Genomic DNA, 22,776 nt, shown 5'->3' on the forward strand with positions numbered 1-22,776 from the left:
TGAATTCAGCTGTGCTACATTAGAACAAGTGCAATTATTAATATGGTATTTTTCCACTGACTCAATCATGTTTAAGTATAGCAAGAATTAAAGAAGTTGTCTGTTGAACACATCATTATCCAGGCAGAGAAGACTATCAGAACATGTTCTCCTTGCTTTCACTTGGCTTGCACAATCTTCACCCTATTTTGAGAAAAAGTTGGAGGCTCATGAACTTTGCATACTGATGAAAAAATGAAAGTGCTGTGAAATATATCAGTCTCCTGTTATTTATTATGTGTACTCTACTGTATGTACTCCTGGAGGCAAACTGAAAAGTCCTGACCCAATGCAAAGGTGATGTATGCGCATAAAAGGAAGCACTGACAAGCCTCTGATTTTCTTGTAGAATAACCCTGAAATGATTGCCAAGATTGCTTAGTTTTTTTATTCCTCTGCATTTCTTGTATATAGAACCATTTCAACCAAAATGCTGTTTTATAGATGCTGTTTAAAGGGTCATTTCCATCTTCTATTCAGATTACTCAAAATAAAACTTTTCATTCCCTCTTCCAAGAATTCCTATCAGCAACTGAGAATGGCTTGTTTTCACTGCCAGCCTACTTCTGCATCCCTGCTAAAGCGTAAAACCACAAACATGCCACCTGCTTCTAGAGCGCTGATGAAATCCTGATAGCAGAAGGACAGCCTTATATACATGAGAGCATCTGCAGACAGACTGCCTTCAGGTTAAGAGGGAACACAAAACATATATTAATTTTGGTATTTTAATCTTCCTCCACTCCACCTTGTAACAGTAAATTCACTTAATAGGCATCACTCTGAAAGCTTCCACGTTTAGCAGCTCCAGGCTGTAAACGTTAGTTGCCACATCACGGTTACTTCCTACGCGCAGGGTGGAATGGGGCAGTGGGGGACCCCCAATACCGTAGTGGCAAACCACTCAATTAAGTATCACTAAGATATAGATTGAAGTGGTGAAATTAAGATCTTGCAGATCCATGTCTTAAGCACATCGCATGAGCGTGGACGAGTCTGCAACAGACTTTTACGTCAGGATCAGACAGCGAAAGGAACCCAGCTATGTTCCTGGTCTTCAGTTCTGTGTAGGGAGTTGGTAAGGAGAAAGCTGATCATCAAAGGTGACTGACTCAATTTTCTGCTGCTCAGGTACCGCCATTCTGGGCACCAGGGCTGACTGCAGCTCAGGCTCCCTTTGTATGCAACGGTTGACATCAAAATGGCCAAGGGTGCCCCACCTGAGCCATACCCTCATCTGTTCCCACAGTGTCACTCCAGTGATGGGCATCAGTTGGAGGACACGGAAGTGTGTATCCCTACCATAAACAACACTGAAAGATTACCTAGCAGTTCTGCAGTAAAACGCAGGACTGAGAACTTACTTTGTTCATTGAAATTTAATTTCCAAAGGGTATAACAGGCCCTCAGTGGCCTTAGTTTCATGAATACCCTGAAAAAGGACCCAAGTAAGATATCTCTTTCAGCCTCTCCTTCCTTCCCACCTTCATTTTTTCAGATTGCACTCTATATGGAGCAGAAACATTAGAATTACTATGCTCTAAAATGCAGTAGTCACTTCCACAACAATCGATCAAAAATTAGCATGACTACAGGAACAGAAGCCCAGGATTAGAGAGATCTAAAAATGGAAGGATTTCCCTAAGCTTCCCCCAGCATCCTGATGAACCCTTCCAAAACCTGCCCGTAAACATTTTCACTCTAGAGCAGCTCGTGGGAGGAAATCGTTACAGGGGTAAAATCAGAGAGCATCGTGCGCCGCTCCGCAACGAGCGCCTGCCAGTCAAACCAACGTCGCCCTGCAAGGCACTTCCGTTCCCAAGTGGAGAAGGGTGCTGGGCAGGGAGGCTCGTCTGGAGCGCCGCTTCTTTCACAGGCACTGGAGTGATCAGGCCAGAGCGCTACTTCAGGCAGTAAGTGGTATAATATTTCAGGGTTGTATTTATTGCTTTAAACAGAGTCCTCTTCCCTCCCTGGTTCAAGCAGTTTATATATTTAATTCAATTTTGAGAGATACGTGTTTGTTTACTAAAGCAAACAAAAAAACAGTAATGAAGTAAGAGCTGCAGTTGTAGAGAAGTAAGCATCCTGCTTGTCTTCCACTCAAAATTAAATGTTTAGCGCCAAATATTGACATTAGAAGGTAAGCGGCTTAGTTCAATGTCTGTTCTTCACACCTCTGAAGTATGCATCAGAGAATTCAGTGCAAGATTGCAGAAGGATACGTGCTGACCTGTTCTGTGCAATTTCAGTGTTACATCCCACAGAAACCACTATTTAACATTTGGGATTCCTCAGAATAAACCTTCATCACTCAATTTGCCAGCACCATCAACCTCAGAAATCCTTTTTTCCCTTTTATCTTTAGTTTTTCTTCCCTTCATTCCTTGTAATATCACAGATAATAAACCGGACACAGAGGAGAATGATGCTATCATGTACCAGAGCTCATCAGCAGAACAGAAACTGCACTTCACTTAGCTAAGGAAATATATTCAAGCGTAAGACCTTACTGCCAATTAAAAAACGAAAATAAAAAAGCTAGAAGAACCTGTTGCAAAAAAGAGCGAAAAATGATTTAATTCATATTGAAGCTTTGGGGGTTTTTTTGATTTTAGGTTTAGATTTACCACTCACATAAAGATCTACAAGGAGTTTAACAATACAATTAAAGAACATAAACAGTTCAGCTTAGATTGCTTAAACCCAATATAATTATTTCCCATAGAACTACTTCAGTCTACTGAAGATGTAGCTGCAGTGTATTTGCTCCAAGGACCTTTTTAATATGGCTGTATTGTAATACTGCAGTGCAAAAAACTCTCTAGTCATAATAAGAAATTTAGCTCAGGAACACAACTTGAGAGCACTGAGAAAAACCCACCGCATTTGCTTCAATTTGCACTCATTTAATAATGGCATTATTTAACAAGATCAGTTAAAATGACTATCCTCAAGAGATATAACAGCGTAAGCTCTTCTCATGAGACTCCTGGGGCACTGAAACAAAATTCATTTGTCCAAGCCAAATATTCAAAGCAACCAGCGGCATTAGAAAGACCGTATTTAAAAAGGAGAAAAACATTTTGTGACAGACCAGAAAAAAAGCCCTTTTTTATTCCTCCCCCATTTTACTTTAAGGCTACTATATTCTTCACTGGCAAAGCAAATTATATTCTTCCACTTCCAAAGTGGCAACATATCTGTCATTTCACTTTGATTGTTATTCTCAATCAAGGAGAACGCGCACTGAATTTGCACACATTAGGAAACAGCTACTGAAATCTGGGTGTATGCTGTATCACACCACCAGTCAAATCCCATATATCCTTGCATAATTATTTCCCGACAAGGTTCTGCCTAATTGGCCGCTCACCTAATTTGATTAATCATCTAAATTTTAAGAAGGCATTGCGGAAAAGGCTGAAGGGCAACAAAATATTTATTCGGATTACAAACATTAAGCCAACAGGGGACAGCTGCTTCAAGTTGCTCCTACTCGGCTGCGCACGCATAGGTAGATGCGAAGAAAACCATGCTGAAGAGTGACAGGCACAAGAAAGCAACCGCGGCCCCTCGCATGCCTGCCGGCGGCGGCCGTCGGGAGGATGGCTGCAGCGCTAAGTTGCGCTTGCCCGGCTCTGGAGGTGCTACGTTACTCCAAGCGCCACCGAGGGAAAAAGAAGAGGAGGCAGCAGCAGCAGCAGCAGCAGCAGCGGCGGCGGCGGCGGGTTCTTCAGGCAGACCCCCGGCTCGCGTTCCCCTGCCCGCACGTTCAGAGCGCGCGGCGCCCAGGCTCCCCCGCGGAGGGGCCCGGCGCGCTCCCGCCGGCGGCCGCCCCGCTCCGCGCCGCCCCAAACTTTCCGCCCAACTCCGCCGCCGCCGCTAGGCGCATCCCTCCGCGCTGCGCTGCGCGGGCGCGGCCGCCCAGGCGGTGGCGCAGCCAGGACACCCCCCCCCCCCCCAACAGACACACATACCGGGGGCGGCCCGGAGGCCGCGGGCGGCTCCCCCGCGCAGCGCCGCGCCGGCTCCGCGCAGCGCAGCGCCGCGCCGGCTCCGCGCAACACCCCGCCGCCTCCTACCTGCAGCCGGCGCGGCTCCCCGCAGCGCCCCGCTCATCCTCCGCTGGCGGCGGAGGGGTGCGCGCCCCCTCGCCGGCCCTGCCTTGCCCTGCCCTTGCGCTGCTCGGCGCGGCTCCGCGGCAGCAGATGCGCGGCGCTCTCCGCGCGGCGGCAGCCCCTCGGCGGCGGCGCCGGTCCCCTGCAGCCACCGCGCTACCGCATTCCCCCTAATAGCGGGGCGCGGCGCGCCCGCGCGTGGGAGCTTCCCCCCCCCCCCCGCGTCCGCGCCCCCGCCCCCGCCCGGCCCCGCGCAGGAGGCGGCGCCCGGCGGCCCCCCGCGGCCGAGCCCCGCTGCCCCCCCCCCACTCCCACCCCGCCCGCTCGCGGCCGCCGCCGCCACGCGGGAGCCGCAGCCCGGCCTAAGGCCGCGGGGGGGTCGCGGCGCCACGCTGCGCGCCTCGCTGCACCCCGCAGAGATGCGAGCCGACTGCCGCGGGGCCCGTTGCGGCGCACTGCTGCCCTGCCTACCCAGGGCTCCTCTCTGCCCTGGCCGGAGACCGCATCAAGCCCGCAGAACGGAGCAGCGACCCACACATGCCTGTTCCACGCTATTCCTTAGCCTCATTCACCTCCCAGTGAGACCTTTCTTATTCCTCCACTCAACATCAACCTCTCCCCACCATCCGTTCCCCTTCCTGTTTCTTCCTTCTGCCCCTTGCAGCCCCCGTTCGCCAAGGGACCGCCATTTTGAGAGAAGGCTAAAGAAAGTAATTTCACTTTACAGGGTGTTGCGCAGGGGACGGGCTGGTCGTCGCTCAGGCCTTCATGGCAGAGGGTCTGCACCCAAAGCTGACTTTGGGGAACGGGAAGCCTTTGAAGGGTGACCTAGACCAAACAGCACCATCCCACTCCAGCAGTGGCTGGCAACAGGCCATAACTGTCCAACTCAAACGTCTTTGGCCAGTAGAGCCAGGGCTCTCGGATCAGGCGTACGAACTAAGACAGGGCCATTCAGGCCGCAGCAGGACGTTTCATTTCCACGTTGACTTCTTCTCCTTGGCCCATTTGGCCCAGCTCTCAGGAGCTGGGCCAAAGCAGGAGGTTTGCTTCCCAACGGCTGTCTCTCCTTTGCGGGAACGAGGAGTAGACACGTCTGCTCTTGGTGCTGGAGAACTGACTGCCGAGGCAGAAGCACACGTCTGAATGACGTAATGCATAACAGTGGCGGATCCAACTTCCCTTTTTGTTCACAATTGGACTGCAGCTATTTAACTGGGAAGCTCTGAGCTGTAATCAGCTAAGCCATCCTTGTGTGCAGGGGATCAGACTGCTAGGCAATGCTCAGGAAAGAAAATCATCTATGGGCAGACATCTTGCTGTTCCTGTCCACTCTTTGATGGGGATGTAACCAAACGGCAAAATTAATCTCCGGCTGGGAACAAATTCGTGTGTGGGTGACTTGTGAGCTTGCAAACCACAGCGGAAAAACAGCGATTTAAGTTTTTGTCTAATTCTAGAAGATCAAGCTTGTAATAGCTACAGAATAAGACTTAAGCTGCTTTACATATTCCTTCACGTGCAAGTTCCTTAAAACACCTGTGGTTACTGTACCTCGTAAGAGAGAGAGCAAGTATTAACCTTGCTGGAGGAGTTAATAGTTGCTGAATTCAGTGGATACAGACATGTGCCATGTGACAGGGTGTTAACCTTTTGGCAGTGTGACCCGACACATTTGACTAAACCATTTTTCCTGGCCCCAATCTCTTACCAGCATTCCTGTGTCACATATTTATTGCAAGACTAATAGCTCCTCCTGCATAATAGGCTGCTTTGGTGCAAACCTTGAGTCATTTGACAATGGCTGCCTCAGACATTTTGTTATCCGTAACTGGTTGGTGATAAAATATGAATAAAGCTGTCAAATTTCCTATTGATTATATATATGAGATATACTCTGATTGCTCTTCTCACGTTGAGTTTCTTTCATTCAATTTCTTTTCTGGGTTTTGGGTTAGGATGGAAAGGATGCCTTCAAAACAGTGCTGAACTTGCAATCTATCAGCCAGATTTGCTCCAATCCCACCATGTCTTAGTGAAGAATACGATTCTCAGAAAAATTATTTCTGTCAAGCCTCAAGTCCCACATCCTTCCCGTGTTAAATTATGGTGTCTGTGATATTGAAAGCCTAAAGAGTTTCCTGCTACTGCCTTCTTGCCTGTTGTGGAAGAGAGACATTAGTATGAAATCCATCAAGTTCATACAGTGATTAGATTAAGCCACAACTGCGGTCATGAGATTAAGTAACAAGTGGGATTTGAGAGATCCGGGTTTAGCTCCCAACTCCAATACGGATTCCTGCCCATTTTTTATTTTATAAGGCAGAATTTATTCAGTTTGAAGAGTACTGGATAAGACAGCAACAAGATCATATTCCACCAACTTGGGTGTCCCCATGTACATGTCTCTTTCAAAATCACTGCTTTACTAGAATGAAAGATGGATTTGCGTTGCAAAATTCCCATCCACAGATTGGATATTTAGCAAAAATTCATGATACATTAGATTTCTGCATTCTTGATTCGTGCTACCATGAGCTCTTCAGTTCCAGTTTCTGTTCTTTCACTCCACTTTGGCAAAATATGACATCCGGTCAGAAATTTTTCAGCAAAATGGGTTTACCTAGGCAACACAATGCCTCACAACTTATTATTACTACAATACAGTTTTGTCAAAAGAGATCCATTTCAGTGGACTTACAATAAATACAGGAAACATCCCAGCTTGTTTAGTAACAACGTTCATTTTCTGCGCATCTGGTCGGAAAAAGCTTGTAACTGCTACTTGCTTAGCCCAGAGGTGGAAGTCAAGGCAGTTGAAGCCTGTGCATGTCACAAACACAAGACCAGCTACGATTGTTTCTTTAAACTGAGATCTGTGCAGAAGAGAAAGAGGGGCATCAGGGCCAACATTGTGAAGCCCAAAGAAGGGCTTTGGGAAGAGAGGTGGGAGAGGGAAGGAGAGAAGGGAAAACAGAAGCAAAAGTTTTTATGCTTTAGCAAAAATGCTTGCCAAAGACAGACAGGACGATCAGTGGGGCTCAAAAGCTGGCTGTTGGCACAACTCACTCCATGAGCTTTGGGAAGCCTCTTAACGTTCATGCAAGGAGCCTAACGGTGCATATCTGTAGCAAGAGAATCGAAGATACAAATGCTTATTCGTAAACAAAGAGAAATAGAATTGGTAAATGTTTGTAAAAACAATTACTGAAGGAGCTCTGTATTTAAGTGACATTATTTCCCAATTCCTTTCTGAGCAAAAAGCCGCAGAAGTACCTCTGAAGGCGAGCGGGCCCGAAGTGCTCGCGCGGCGCCGCCTCAGCCCAGCTGCGGGGCCTGGCAGCGTGCCGTGGCGTCAGCCGGCGTGCCACGGACAGCTGGGCCCGCGCAGCGGCAAGCCCCGCGAGAGGGAGCAGGAGCAAGGATGCTGCAGTGCACAACTGCAGGGAGGGACTGATTACGCTCATCTCGGCGCAGGCAGAGTTTGCAATGGAAATGAGCAGCTTTGCCACACCACCCAGCAGCTACAGGAAACGTTGCTCTAAGACAACAGGGAAGCAGGCAGCAGGCAGCACGGACTTGGTTTTGTTTCACTATTATTCAGCTCATCTCAAAGGTTCATTTAATTGTTCCTAAAAATGTCCCATACCATAATGAAACATTAAGAAAAAGCTACTTCAACTCTCACATCTTGACACTGATACTGAGGTCTCCCTGCGCGCAGAGACTTCAGCTTGTGCACTCAAAGCTGAGCAAATTATCAGTTCCTTACACAACTCCTATCCTATGGGCTTGGAAACAAAATATCGCCTGCAATGTTATGCAAAGGACTCCAGAGCCAGGAATTCAAAAGGCTTCAAATCCAAGCTGCAGGTTAAGCGAGCTGCTTCCTTTTGCAGTCAGACGTATCTGAGAAGGCCTCAGGTTATGGTGCCGGCTCCACCCAAACTTTCCGTGGGAAGCCAAGTCCCCCTGCGCGGATGGACTTCCGTTCTCCCTGAAGCTTCCAAACTGCCAGACATGTAGCTCCCAGGAAAGGAGGCATGCAGAGATGTCTGGCAAACTTTCGCCTCTGCCAAAACCAGAAGTTTGACTTAGCGTGTTGCCACCCTTCATTACAGCTGGGATTTTCTCCTCCTTTCTTATGACTTTAGGAAACTCCTGGCTCTCTCAGGTAGGACATATATCTTCTGACAGCACCTAACAAGAGAGAGCTCTGATTTCTGTTTTGCTTGGGGCAGAGATACTTAATGAAGTATGGGCCCGGGAGTACCACGAGTCTCATATGCACAGATAAACTGTTCTGACTTTGCATATTGCAGCGCTTTTACTTTAGCACTTCCCAGCTGGGGATCTCATGGAGTTTTACACAGGTGTCATTATCCCAGTTTACCAGAAAGAAAATTCAAGTGAGGTGACTAGCGTTTGATTGGTGACACTGTCTAGAAATAGATCTAGTAACATTTTGCATCTTTCAAATATACATGGAGGGATCTGGATCTCTAGTTGGACTACAAAGAAGATGTTTCTAGAGGTTTCCCTTTGACCTCTGTTATAAAAATATCTTGTATTCACTAATCAAAAGCAGGAGCCCCACTTTCATCAGAAGTCTTTGCCTGGGTGATGCTAACTAGATCTTAATGCCTTCTTCTGTGCCTGGTGGTCCAAGTGCTCCAAGTTCCCTCCACCTCTCAAATGCCTTTCCAGGTATTTTTCTTTTATTCAGGGGGATAGAAGAAGAGAGGTGGAGGGGCTACTGGCAGAACGGAGCTACCAGTTTCTATCAGAGACAGATGAAGAAAATTGTCGGTACGATTTCTAGGCAAATACAGTAAGTTAAATGGGATTTCTGAGATACATTCCAATAAAATGGATTACATCACTGTAACATTTATCACATACTCTTACACTAAACTCCAATCTTTAGATTAATATTCAGGTGTGAATATTAATCTGGAAAGTGTTACATTCAAAATATACATGCCCAGCCTCTTCATCTACTGAAAGAATAATTTAGTATTTTTATGCAGTAGTAACTTCCAAAAATATTACTTTCCAAGGTAAAAATCAAGTAAAAAACATTAATAATAACTGCAACTTTTCTCCTTTAAAATATATTACTGTAGATTATTTCTCTAGAGGAAAAAATAGAAGATCTCTTCTGAATGCCTCATGTAGTCACTTTTTAAAGCACTTGAGAGATCAAATTTTAAGAGCTTAAATACGAATTAAGAAAAAACACTTAAAAAATTGAGATTCGCATTGCCTAATATTGCATTTGGACGTATTTAATACTGCAGCTTCATCCAAGCCAGAAACAAAAGCAATATATACTTCTCCAGCCACAAACTAATTTTAAAAATCAGCTATTTCCAGACAACAGTTTATACTCTATTCATAAAAATGGAAGGCTAGTAGCTGGAGGGGAAGAGATACTTAAAACTAATTTAACAATAAATTAGTGCAAAAAACCCACAACATGTGCGTGGTTATTTCTGCAGAAATAAAGATGCTAAATTCAGCCATGAAATTATTTGCTGTGAATTATTCACTTAGTTGTCAGTTACTGAACTTTTATAAAGGTTCTGTGGGAAATAGGAAAAAAAAAAACCCACCAAGCATATGCAAAGCAAAACAGCATCAAAAGTCAAAGAAGTCTCCAAGGGAGACAAACTTCAAGCCAGAGCAGAGTAAACAAATGGAATTATTTACAATATAACATTATCTTTTGCGATAATATTTTATTCATTATTTAATCACACACTGAGTCTCCCTCATAGCCTATGGTAGACTACATAGCCATTTTGTTCCATCTTTCACCTGCCATGTATATATGTAACCGATACGGATTATTTAGCATTCTTTGTATACACCACGCAAGCTACTGCCTCCTGCTTATGTATAAAACTTACTCATTTCCCTCCACCTGTTAACAGGGGGGACACAGATCTCAAGGCTGCAAGATGTTCGGAGCAGAAATGACCGAGTAGCCATGCCCGCACACCGCTTTGATCTCCCAGGAGCAGGCTGGCGCGTCTCCCTTCACAGCTCTTCCCTCTGACCGGGCAGCAAAAACCCTCAAAGGAAATTCAAGCCGCGAGCCCGTGTGCTCTGGCATATTGGGCTGAGATTGTATTAATTGGCACGTGTTACCTTTACGGCTAACCAAACTGTTCACAAGTGCACAGCGAGTGTGGGAAAATAGATGTTTTTACTGAAAGAGATATTAGTACAAAAACCAGCAGCAATGCTATACAACTCAGTACAAGAAAAAAATCATCCTGCTTATCACTGCTTGCCATTCATTTTGGTTGTTACAGAAATTTCTTACTGGCAAGCTGACGGAAAGAGAAGGTTTGCTATCAAAGAATGGCCTTGCACAACAGCCTAGAAAGGATGAGATTTTTGTCCCAGCACAAAGAATTAAGCAAAGTTAAGTAGAAGATCATGATTTTTTGCTATCATTGGGACTTGGTTTCACTTTTTGTTGCTGTTTTCTGTATAGTCTCATGTTAAAGATGTCCAACATTCGCTCCAATTTTCAAGCTAAGTTTCAAGAAGCGCATGATTTACCTTCCACTTAGCATAACCACGTGTCTCAATCCAGCGCTATGCTCAAGCACCTCGTCACTTAATCCCCTAATTTGTGGGGGGGGGAGGAAGGGGGATGGGTTCTGTTCAGCAATGTAAATCAGCCAAAGGAAGATACTGCCAGGATTAGCATAATCCAGCTGCTACAGCTATTCAATTTGGAGATTAAAGAATGATGAAACCAATTTTCCTAATCAATCCATCATTTTGATCAACTTGATAAAAAAAATAGGGAGCAAATCAGAGTGTTAATTAATGACATCTGTGGAATTACGTCACATGGCACCACTGAGAACGAGACCTTGCGTTAGTGACGTTCCACTACTGCTGTGAAGGGAAGTCCGCAAATGTAACAAAAGAAATGATTTAATTGAGAGTTTATCAAAGCCCTTTATCCCATCAAGCACTACCATACAAAGTATTACTTGTATGAACACTTAGGGAAATAAAGGGCAACGCAGTTGCTTGAGACATCACAAGGCACTCAGCAGAGCCAGGAGCAGAAGGTGACATACCACTATACATCTAATTGATTAAGGAAGCTACCTAGGAAAACAGCCGCTGGTTAGAGTGGATCCAGGGTCTGCTATTACTGCCAGTTTCATCTGCGAGCAAATCCCATGTACAACACTTCCGAGCTTCCCAACTCTTTCTGCTGTCAGCACGATCTCACCACTGGTCCCCACCAGAACAATTACATGCTCTGTCTCCTTCCCTCTCCAATGTATTGGCTCATATAATGAAGGTGTTTGTGGATATTAATTGTCTCACAACAAACTAGGACCTTCAGATGGTAGGTGACTGTTGAAAAGGAGGATTTTCCACTGGAAGAATGAACAAGCCTTGCTGAACAAATGCAAGCCTACAGGCTGTGAACAGCCCCCTTGTCGCGTTACAGGGAATGTCATACTCAGTTTGACTTAACTTCCCAAACTCATTTGTTCCTGGTACAGCATGCAGCCTAATGAAAACAGTATTAGCTTCATTTACTGTGGGTGATTTCTTAATAACTGATTCATGTTCCTCTAATAACCCATCTCCACCTTCCTCATCTCGGCTATACATTGAGCCAACTGAGACCACAATACAGGCTCTGACACTGACAAACACCTCTTTTTGATCACTTCAGGTTTTATGAATCTATCACACACACATCAAAATCAAACACAAAGTAAGGGAAGCATTAATTAAAGCATATCAAACACAGACTTGACAGGACTATGATTTAAGTATAAAACTGCCTGAAGAATTGTGATTCAATATTTTAGTTTGTAACCCACTTTTAAAATCACTGCACAGAAAAAAGGAAAGGCTTTTTCCCTCCCCTTCTTCTTCATCTGTTTTATCTTTCAGCTCTAGCTGGCAAGTCTGTCTAGGAACATCTATGAAAAAAGTGACAAATTGCTCAGAGTTGAAAGAGAAGAAAAACTTGTAAACAAGTCACCTATTCTCATACCTCGTTCCCTGCTTCCAAAGGCACAGAAGCAGACCTTTCGGCGAATACAGTTTCTTCTTCTCTACCACCAGCTCTGAGAATTGTTCTACGCTATACAGCCCACTATGATTCTGCATTTCTATAATGGTTATTCCAAATCACAGAAATATTTTTTAGAAAGTATAGCCATTCTGGAAAAGCCAGCAGCCTTTGACTTACAGAGGGTTTGCTCTGAATGTTAATCTGGTGGGTATACCCATGCTTTGGGCTGGAAGTCTTGAAATTAAGAACTCTCGTGAGATTTTCAGTACTTGCTGCTTAAAGTTCAGCTGGAACCTGAAAGTCCAGAGGGACATGAAAATTCCAAAGAATACAAATTAAACTAACCTTTAAATCTATATATATATATATCTATGTAACATAAATCACAAAACCGCTGCTACTGAACTATCATGGGGGTGTCTGCTGTGGGCAGGAAGAGAAAGACACCTGTGGTACAACTGAGGCTGTATTAGTAACCCAGAAGTGATCCAACTAGTACTGCGTGCCGGTATACAATACGTCCTGTATTAATTCTTTAAGTGCTTTCCAGTCTACCTCTCATCCTTTAATGTCAGAAAGGCTTATTAGAATATTGAACAGGCCAACGAGGCGTGACATTTGACACCAGTGGAGGTCAGAGACACATCCTGAGAGTCAGATGCTAGGAGGATGATGCTGGCTTTCCCTTTAATACCTTGCCAGCTCCTCTTCTCTTTGACTCTGGGTATATCTTCCTTCTCTCTCTTGATTTCAGGCTGGGATTTTTTTTTTTTTTTTTTTTTTTTGCTTCTCTGTACTTAACCTTCTTCTGTTTCCTTCTCTGACTTCATATGAAAGGAAGAGAAATAATGTCTTTTTTTTTTAATCAGTAGGACTTTATCATTTGCATTTTTTGATAGAAATAGCTGCTCTCATTATCATATGTTTCCTCTCATGTGCCACTGGTATCCAAAAACACCTATCATCTGAGTCTTGGCTCTATGAAAGGATGTTCTGACCCCAGAACAAGAAGCAGACTTTTCCCCTAGGATGGTAAGAACCTTCCCTGGAAATTTCTCAGTTGTTTGCTGGAAACACAGGCCTGGCCCTTTGCTCCTTTTGCAATCATCTACAGTAGCCACACTCCAAGACCTTCAGATTTCTTCAGTTTTTGGGATAAGTCTACTACCAAGTGATCTTCAGGGTGCTGTTCCTCACTTGGATGTGAGAGGGAATAAAATTTAATTCACGACAGGATGATGATGATGATGATGATGATGATTATTATTAAGCTGAATACATTTGAAAGAGTGCAAATGCCATACCATTGCTCCCATACATCACTTTCCATTCTTTGCCATCTGATCCTAGAGTCTTCAGTCAAAACAGTTTTAGCATTCTCCATTATCATCTTCAAGTTTCTTTCTGCTGACCTAGTTTAATTTGATATGTGCATCTTCATGTTACTCTGCGTGCAAGTTATTGAAGCTGATATGTGTCATTTGTCTTATTCCTCCTCCACCAAAAACATGTACATTTGGAAATTTGATATTCATTACTCTTTTTGACAGATCCTGGTACAGCTTGCAACAGCTCCACAAGGCTTTATCTGCATTGGCCACATTGATTTATCAGATTAATTTAACTTCTTTGAAAACACTTTCAGTATTAATCAGCCCCATTGTGGTCAGAAAAATAACTCTAAATGCAGAAATGTTAATTAAGATGTAGGATTCTGATTTGGTTTATTGTAAAGATAAGGACAGCTCTGAAATTCAGTTCTGTATTTGGTTCCAAAACCTCAAAGAAGTTCAAGGCTCCTAGAAGCAAAAGACCGTCTCAAACACCTCTCTTCCCAAAACATATGCAGCTTGATTAGACCTCTGCCCTTGGTCTTCTCCTGCATTATCATAAGGACAAAGCAACCTACAATGACCGCATTAATAAGGTAAGACTCCTTATTTCTTGGCACGGGAGAGATGAAGGCTTCCAAAAACAGGAAAATGTACAAATAGAAGAGACTAAAGGATAGATACAGATAAAAAAAGATTAAAACAAAACTAGAAAGTACTGGGAGGGGGAATCATTCATGAACCAATATATAAATCGTATTAAAATGTGTATAGCATTTCTATTTTTTAAAGTTTTCCTCCTCAGTTTAGTACCACCATCATTTCATGAATAATGCCTCACTGTTTTCCATGTAAATGTGTTTGTTTAAAATGAAGTGAAATCCTAGATTCTTGTCCTAATGTAAGTGATGTTAGCAATACTACAGCTAAATGTCTGTAGGCAGTGTCCTTTCAGGGGTTTTCCACCCCTCAATGGGGAGGAAGGGTTTGGATTCTATACATGTTGCTATGGTAGCTACAACAACTGCTGCTTACAGGAATTTTTGATTTGCTCTCTGTATTCAAAACATACTTTGAAATAAGGTTAAGAATCAACAGTTAAAGGACTATTAAAGAGTCAATTAGTGGCTTCTTTATGTTTTCAAAAAAAAAAAAAAAAAGAAGCAGCAGCACTTAATGTCCCTTCTGCATCTCCACTGTGTTAATACTAAATCACATATAGTCTGTAAAGATCTTTCAGATCAGAGATTTGAGGCAGCCCTTATAAATAATTTAAATGATTTATATAATTAGATTAGAGTGCACAATACTTATTTTTCCTAATAATTTCAAACATGAATGCCTGTTACAAATGTGATCTCTAGTTGGAAATAAGCTGCATATCAAACAATATTTGAAAAAAAAAAGAGATGAAAACAGATTTCTAAACATTGTGTGTATTTCTGGGTTTAAAGAGGTAATTTTCCCAGCTTCTCTCACTGTGCAGACTTCATACTGGATGCAGGACCAGAATGCTACACTGTGTTTCCACCTCTGCCACTTGCTTGACCTGATCTTGCCAGCTGAATGCAAGCAGAGCCTTTCCCATACCATCTTTGTGCCCTCTTTCAGAGTTATGGAACTGTATTTCAGGGGCAGCCTCCATAGTCAGGCTATTCACATGACATCGGACTGCACAAGTGCAGTTGACAATAGGGTTTGAGTAGATCTTTGGATAGGCACCCACATCTCTCCATTTTTGCTGAAGCATCTCTGAATCATTTCTGTGCCTCCATTACTGTTTTTCATTTCATTATAACTGCTCAATTTAAAAAGCAACGTTAACATTGATGTACTAGACAAGGGTGAGGGCTTCTCTATCCAGGATTCTGCCTGCTTTAGCCAAGCCTGACACATGCAATTATGAGATCCAACTGGAAAGGGAATGGTTGACACTCAAATAAGACTTAAAGAGAGCGGGATGAAGCTGCAGGAAGGAGTTCGGCTCTATAACTAGCCCTGCAGCAGTCAGATAAAGAGGAAGGCATGGAACAAAGTCTGTGCTGCTCAAGGAACAGCTTTGTTTTGCATTACTCTCAGAGGTTTTTGTCTGAATTAATAAACAATGCCCTGAGGGAAGAGGCTGGAAGGGACCTTGGCAAGATGTTAGCCCTTCCTTACTTGGGGAGACAAGCCAGCAGCCATACAGCAGTTATGGAATAATCTGCCCAGAGGGAAGCTTCTTCTTAGCTCTCATTAGTTAGAGGTGGGGTTATACCCTCGAGCATGAAGCACGAATATAGAAATTCTAAAACCATTAATAATAAGAAATCCATTATTAGCACTGTTTATGCTCCTTTTAATTGACCATAATGCAACTATATTTTAAAAATGTTTAAAAGATACTTGAAAGGAATTCCATAAAACAGTCCTTTCTGCTGGTATCACATTTAAATGTTGCAATGTCTAAAGAAAACTAACTCACGTCTTAAATAATTCATGCATTTACTGGGTCAGAGGCGCTCTCAGATCTGATGCTCTGCCAATGGAAATGGCAGAGATACAAATGAGAAATCAGACAGGAGCACCATCCATAAAGTTTGAAACTGAATCTAATCCCAGGCTTCTTAAAGTGGATGAGTTCTGACAAAAAGCTACTTTTTAGGCTTGCTCTGCCTGCAGTCAGTGAGGGTTTTTCCAACAGGTGCACTGCATTCAGGTCATTCTAGTCATAAGAAAAGCTACACAGTTAGGCATAGTAATAATAGACTGTACAAAGTTATTTGAAGGCAGACAACATTTTAACCTAACCACCAGCATGATTAAAACTTTCTGCAACATCAGTAAACAGTCAACGCGGACTTCTAAAGCTGAGGGCCACAGAGAGGAAAATACGAACAGTTTAAAGGGGGAAGTACTGCTGTACCCTTATAAAAAAAATCAGCATAACAATTCTGGAGTGCACAGCACTATGGGTGCACTAGGACCCCAAAGCCTCAGCAGCACACACCACTGACATATTTTTCTTGTTTCAGCTCCCTTGGGTAGGCTGGTAACTGCTTAACATTCATTGAAATGAATCGCTACTGGTCTGAATGGAACCAGATGATGGGTGCTCACACAGCAAGCTTTTGACCTAACTCTGCTAACTCACCTCAGCTGTGGCCTTTAGCACCCCCAGCTAGTCCTTCCCTGCATCTCATATAAGCAGGGACTGCCAATCATGATGAACTGTGCCAGCACATGTGTTTGGTTTATATTGCAGACAAACATCCACTAGAGATTAGGTCAGGGCCACCAAACTCACTTTACTCATGACCCTAAGCCAGTTTTAGATCTTTGTTTTTAGAGATGAGAAATGACTGCATTAACTCATACACTACAAAAGTAAGAAACAACTTTCTGTTATCCTGCACTTGTGGAGCATGACATACTCCAGGATGAGTTAAAATCCTGGAAAGGAAACTTTTAGATCAATTGTTACCAGTGAATTGTTTATGCTGGAAGCACTCCAGGGACAGTTAAATTAATTCAGCCAGGGTGTTGCAAAAGGCACGGATAAGCAATCCAACATCCATTTGGGAGAGGTGGTAATGCGGCACTACACTGCTTTGAGATAATCAAATGTCAACCTGGCAACTGTGCTGATATGATCATTAAAAGATGGGCTCAATTCCATGAACACTCCCAGGTTTTTCATCCCTTGAGATGGAAACAGCTTTACCTCACTTAGGAAAAAAATGAATATTTTGCATATATAAAGCTCTTTTATCCCCAAAGACTTCACTCAATATGGCCTAGATTTATAAATAGACTACCAGCAGGTGCTGTTGGCGTTGTGAACAACTACTGATATACTCTGGCCCTCCATGTACAGTGGAACCTGCTTGCAGATGATCTTGGCGTAAGCATGAATACATAAAGGACAAAAGGATTAGGGTGCCATTGCTCGTCATGTGCAAATTTTAGACATGAGAGAATGATACTTGAAAAGTGAAACAGATTGATGAAAGACAAATTTTCCATAGGGGCTCAGTTCTAGCATACATCATTTACTTCCTTGTCACTGTACAGCAGCTACTGCAATTTACTGAACCATAGAAGACATGTTTAAGTAATATTAGAAGCCCAAATATAAGCTCACTCAATTCTGATGCTGCTAGTTAGATTTCCAGAAATATCTTAGATATAGAGTCGGCGCAATGTGCCACTTCTTCAAAATGAAAAAACAAGAATTCAATTAGGTGAATACTTGTTCCAAAGAGAAGCATGAAACCTACCACAAGCCTCTTCACATCTGGAATCTGACCCTGTCATCACATTAAAAATACTCAGTACCATCCAGTTAATACTTGCAATTATGAATACGTCCTCCCAAAGTGACCTGATTCTAGTATGTATCATTCTTACAGACCTACTGAAGCTGATCCGATGTTCATTCTAGTTGTCCAAAAAGGCATCAGCACCAAGTCAGGAGCTTGTAAGAAGACCAAGAGAATGTTGGAATACCTACATTCTTAAAGAAAGAAAAAAGTCTAAAAGACAAAACCCTGGGGTTATTAAAAACTAAAGCAAAAACTAATTGTGTATCCTAGTATTGTTATTTCTTCTTACAAAGGAATTTCTTTAACCCAACCGCTTGAACTAATCCACCAGCATAATAGAAGTATAATTACATTAAAAAGGGATAGGACAGCTTGTTTCTCACTACTCTGCTAATAGCAAATGGTAGCTTATTTTGCAGTGAAGCCGGAAAGGCTTATCTATTTTACATGCATGACATAAGCTAACTGAGAGCGCATTGGACAGCAGCTACATTACCATTAACCAGCATTTACAAATGAAGGTTCATATTAAGAGTAATGAATGCCACAGCATTTGTTTTAACATATTCTCCCATTTCATATCTGTCCCAATAACCTCCTAGGAAGATAAGGAGGTCAAGGGAATAGTCAAAATTGACAACGCTGAATCTGAAAACTACTATTATTAAACACGGCAATTCGGAAATTGAGAGTTGCTGTTACAATGACAAAGTGCCAGTTAGACCAAAGGTGACCATAAGGCCAACAATCTGCACTTGAGCAGGACCATCAGCCAGGGCAAAAGAGCAAAGGAAGTAAAAATTTGACAGAAGCGATCTAAACCAATGGTACAGGAAAGAGTAAGTAATATGCCAAGTGAAAGTGAGTATGTAAAACAAAGTAAAATGAAGTATTTCATCAAACACATCCTCTAGCTCATAAATACAGATGCTGGAATCACAGAAGGCCAATGGTCTGAGTCACTTTGCAGCCACTTGGGAAACAAAATTGATATACAAAACCTTGTGGCTTCACACAGAAACCTATAGAAAGGTGTAACACCAAAGAAAGGTGTAAACAAGATTAACAAAAATCATAGATGCAACGTGTAAGTGGAAAGAATTGATTTTTAAGAGAAAGGACTCCGGATGCTATAGCATACAGTCTCCCGAGAACATCTACCCAAAGTAACTTCTGAATGATTGTACTTCCAGAAGGTAGCAGTTTTGGTAGGGGCTGCTTAGTACTTTCAAGGATAGTTCCTGACAATGTTTTGATTCCCCTAAGAGCATACATGCATTCCTAAAGGTCAGCAATAATGCTCTACTATAGGCGATGAGGAAAGGGTATTAGCAGCTCCCTGTTCACATTGTATCAGCTTGTGAAACAAAAAGTTCTTAACCATTGATTGCTTCCTTGACAGTCATTTGTGGTGACTTACCACAACAGTTTTGCATAAGCACAAACAAGTAAAATATGTGTTTAATGCTCCTTCCACAGCTTGCAGCCTACAACATAACCCATCCAGTTTCCTCTTGCAAATCCTCAGAGCAACGAGAAAAAAGAATACAATTTATTGAAGCAGGTCCAGAAGCCCCCAGATGGCAGATGATTGCAATAGTCATAAGAAAGAAATAACACAGCTAAGTAAAAATAAAGCTTACAAAGCTATTGCTAAACTTACCAAATAACCCTTCCTCCCTGACTGGAACCAAAAAGGGAAGAACTACTCAGCAGCAAGCAAACAGAAATGAAAACCCTAAAGACAAACTCGGAGCAAGGTCCTTGTTCGCATACAATACAGCCTTAATGTGTATTCTTAGGGGGAGCAGAGCAACATCCACCCCGCATATTTTGAATTTCAGGATCCTTCCAGAAATGCAAGCAATCTGTTAAGAGAGGGTAGTGAGTCAGTTATGCTTTACATATTGTCTAGAATAATGATAAACAAGGAAACATTGAATACTTCAAGCAAGGCCACATCTTCAGGTTAACACAGAAACCTTGCTCCTACAGAGCCAGTAGCTTCTACAGCCCACAGCCACAGAAGGTAAAAATATTTGGGGGAGGGAAGGGGCTCTCAGGCAGGGCCACCACACGATCCTTTAGAGGGGCATAAGCTCACAGGACAATTCATACTGGAAGGGACATGAGAAGATCCTGTAGTCCAACCTCCTGCTCCAAACTGGGTCAGCTATGAAAACTATGGATACTGCTCTCCCAGCTACTATGTTTCACAGACAGAAGATGCCCAGCAGCGGGACACCAGCAGAGAGACCGCTGAGACAACCACGTTCCCTCTGATCAGGGCTCTGCTGTCAGCCAGGGAATTTCTCCTCCCCGTCAGGTACCTCAGGAAAATCCCATTTCCCAGCTGAGGCAGATCCAGCCAAGCTTCTGGCAGCCACTGACTGCCCTGAACAGAGACCAAGGAGCAAACTGGCTTTGGGGTCTCCAGGCATGCCCTTGGGACAGAGATCAGTCGTTTAATGCCTGCTCCTAAAAGGTGAGCCTCTAGCTCAAGTGCCAACCCCAGAGCAAGTGGCACGTGGTGTTTTAGAGGGCAATATGGTATCAGTTCCAAAGCTTTAGATTCTTCTTCAAATACGTCCCTGAAAATTGACTCCATAACTAAAAAGGACAGGATTTAAAAAGAAGGGCAGGATTCACCATTGGAGATAAGGACCTTTCTCCTCATGACATAGCTTATGCCTCACAAATATCTATCCCTGGATGTTATATGGGAAACTTCAGGATTACCAAGATTCAATTCACCTTGGTAACATTAGTAACATAAAGAACATTAACAGATAAAGATAAGAGCAAATAAGAACCAGAATCTAAAACCACAGTTGTTAAAAGACAAGATATGAATAAAATCAAGAAAGTGACTATTAGCACAATAAAATATTAGGGCATATCTAACATTAACCCCTCTTCACAAGTCTTTTCCCGCTCCTCCCCACTAATCTCAGGGCCCATTACAATGAATTCCCATCCTTATTTTTGTGTTTTCCTACAGCTGTCTCAGTGCTTCTGAAACATGGCAGGTACACATTGGAATAGTACATGCTAAAATGCAAACCTTTCCTTTCCTGTTCATTTCAATTGGAAAGCATCCCTATGCTTCACAGCATAGCAGGATAGATTGCTTAAACAAATGCTGACTTCTCTAATCTTTAGAGGAAAGGCAATTTCCCTTTCTCAGTGTTTTCTAAACCCCTTTGTTCAAGCAAACAACAAAAAATAGAGTTATCAAAGAAAACTCCTCTCCCTTCCTCCCTAACCTGCCTCTTCCAGCAACAAACATGTCATGTGAGATATATGAAAGTAGTTATTGTTATTAGGCGTGGATCAGTATTTAGAGCTGTGGCTGTGGCAGCATAATACATGACTGACTACATAGTTAAGAGCACTAGCCAAACTGCATACATTGACTATTGCGATAGTGATACATTGAAGATAACATGAAATTAAAGGTGTATAATACATCTCTGCTACTAGATTGCCCAGCCCCAGTGGTTTTACCCTTTATGAATCAACTCCTAGAGTCCTGCACACAACTGCGCGCACTTGAGAAGCGACAAGTTTTATAACCTTTTCAAAATAATAATCTCCCCCAACGGAAAAAAAACAGTAGTCAAAATAAACTCTAATATCCCAATAATCAATCAGGATGTTATCTGTTCTGGGAGAGGAATGGGAGGAGGTTTCAAGCCCATGGGAATTTGTTTTTGGTTTTTGGAGTCCCCCCCCCCCCCAAGAGAAATTCTAATTCCTTCAGTCCCGCTGGGGCACCCGCACTGAAAGTTCACTATTCCAGAGTCTTCAGTGGTTGAAAAACTGTTTCTCCCCCCTTCCATTCTGTAGGTACGATATCAGGATGTGATAGCAGTTAACCTGCATGGGTATTATTCAAAAGATCTTTCAGGGCTATCTCTTATTCACACAAGTAATACCACTGAATAACCACTGTGAGTAATAACACAGCATATCTGAGCTTACATCTGCTCCCCATTTAGCCTATTACTGGCTTTAACTAAGTAGAAGAGAGAAATGAGATGTCATGTAAGATGGATTCTCCGACACATATTCATTTGTAGCATTATCTAGGATTCACACATATTCACATCCAGAAGACGTGCTTGCTCCAGTAGGTCTGACATTCTGATAAGAGGTGTAACATATAACACATTAGCCAGAATATTATACTGTCCTGAGTTCAAGACAATATTCAGTAGAAAATTCCTGCTGGAGATTTTGAAACCTCAGTTCAAAACAACATCTCCTAATACCTCTCATTATTATCACCTGACTCACAAAAGAAACACAGCCAAAACTCAAATACTTGATACAAAAAAACACCCATATAGTAGGTCTTCTTTCCCTTGGCACTTCCTTACCCCCATGTACAAGTGCAAGCGGCTTTATTTGTTTAACCACTGTCATACATTTCTGCCATTCTCTCACAGTGTCTTGTTTTATACCAGTCCTTCCATTGATAATGATTTCACTATTTCCAAACATTCAATTCTTTTCTCTAACATTTTATCAACATTCAATATACAGATGAACACAATGTTTATAAATGCATTCTCTGTTTTATTTCATGTGTATCTAGCTCAGTGAATAAACACAGTTAAGTCTTACTACAGGTCATTATTGTACCATGATGAGCCCTGGATCAGCCTGACACTCACACGCAAGTCTGCAGCACTATGCCAAGGATCAAAATAAACCAGACCTCGAAGGAGGTTGTTTTACTCACCCAGTAACAAATTATTACCAAAGATACGACAAATCCCTTAGCTCACACCTTCTGCATTTATTTGGGGTAGATGAACTCACTGAATAACCTCAGCAATGAATTATTTTTTAGAAAACTTGAATTTAATGTACCAACATGAAAGCTTAAGAATTGGTGTCTTCTTCAG

General features: G+C 42.7%; 1 protein-coding gene across 14 annotated transcripts in view; it reads right to left on the reverse strand.

Moving 5' to 3' along the window:
- DAB1 (DAB adaptor protein 1) overlaps positions 1-22,776 on the reverse strand; it is a 507,009-nt gene that overhangs the window by 459,490 nt on the left and 24,743 nt on the right. For 5 of the 14 annotated variants that reach the window (XM_068953292.1, XM_068953289.1, XM_068953291.1 and 2 more), the window contains exon 1: positions 4,125-4,268. The exons of 1 other annotated variant lie outside the window; for it this stretch is intronic. The gene's annotated coding sequence lies outside the window, so the exon portion shown is untranslated. Of the gene's footprint in view, positions 1-4,124; positions 4,377-22,776 lie in introns of those variants that run through there. 8 more of the 14 variants (XM_068953305.1, XM_068953304.1, XM_068953294.1 and 5 more) reach the window with 3 other exon arrangements.

This window comes from Struthio camelus, chromosome 8 (assembly GCF_040807025.1).
Source record: "Struthio camelus isolate bStrCam1 chromosome 8, bStrCam1.hap1, whole genome shotgun sequence".
Classification (NCBI taxonomy): Eukaryota; Metazoa; Chordata; class Aves; order Struthioniformes; family Struthionidae; genus Struthio; species Struthio camelus.